We start from the raw sequence: 1,293 nt of genomic DNA, 5'->3' as shown, positions 1-1,293 counted from the left end.
CGCTATGCTCGTCCAACAAATATAAAATACAACCAGTCGCCCGTGCCGTTTCGGACCTTTCGTCCTGCGGCATGATTGAGCGACCGGAGGGACTTAAAAGCATGCGACTCACGTGGACCAACAAAAAATCGAGGGATGCCAGGAACCAGTCGCGAGACGAGGGATGTCAGGAACCAGTCGCGAGTCGAGGGATGCCAGGAACTTGTCGTGGAAGACGTGAATAATAAAGATGAAAACTATAACAGGTCAGAATAAAGGAAATCAAACTTCTGTTATTTCGTTTAAGCAAAATTATTTTAAATGAAAAATGAAAGATGCTTACATTGTACTCTCGAGGAGTACTGCGTTCTCTCCTATCGTTCGTTCTTGATGTGAATTTAATCGCGAGACTCTAATCAAATTGAACAATTATTTATACACAGAGGAATAAAAAAAGAAAAATAAAAGTTGGCGAACTACACTGACTCTACTTTCCCGATTAAATGTACTAATAATTAACAAAATGAATTACAAATCTAGATTGATTGGAAATCGATTGAGAGATATGTCAAATAGAAATTTAATACGACTAAAAAAAATAGAATAAAAAGAAAAACGCTGCAAGCACTGATTCTACCGACCGCATTGCTCGCGGCCACAAAATATTCTTGGAGCAGCCAGGATAATATCCCTGTAACAAAAAGAAGTAAAACATGCATTACTCTTCGTTCTTCGAGGCGATTTCGAGCGAACGCGGGAAAGGGAAATGTGTGAGAGCGCGATAATGATTGTTTTTCCGACTACGTGATGCTTCAATGGAAAACAATGAAAATCCAGACCGTTCGTTGAAGTTAAATTGGACTGTTAATTCGATAGAGACTGAGAAAAAGGATAGAAATAGAAAATGCAAAGATCACTTACATTGCTGCCCACCGGAGAACGCTTTCTCTTCGCGCTACCTTCTCTCTTGAGGTGATTTTAATACCGAGAAAGAACAAATGAGAACAAAGGAAAATTAATTAGAAAGACTCGACCGTACAAATTGCAATCGGCGAACAAACACTGGCTCGAATCTCGCGATATAATTGATCAAAGGTCGAATGGAATGCAATGGGAAAAAATATTTGAAATTGATCAATTGAAAAGAATTGAAGCGAGTGACACTACGACCGCATTGCGCTCGGCCATCGGGAAAAATAATTGCGAAACAAGCACTGACTCTAAGATCGCATTGCACGCGATCACAAGAAGAATCTGGAAACAAGCAAAATTAACACACAAGGGGGGAGGAGGGTTAAGTAGGAAAATTAAATA

The sequence above is a fragment of the Ceratina calcarata genome, unplaced genomic scaffold (genome assembly GCF_001652005.2).
Source record: "Ceratina calcarata isolate Rehan_Ccalc_2016 unplaced genomic scaffold, ASM165200v1 scaffold337.2, whole genome shotgun sequence".
In the NCBI taxonomy this organism is placed as follows: Eukaryota; Metazoa; Arthropoda; class Insecta; order Hymenoptera; family Apidae; genus Ceratina; species Ceratina calcarata.
Note: the sequence above shows the minus strand (reverse complement) of the source record.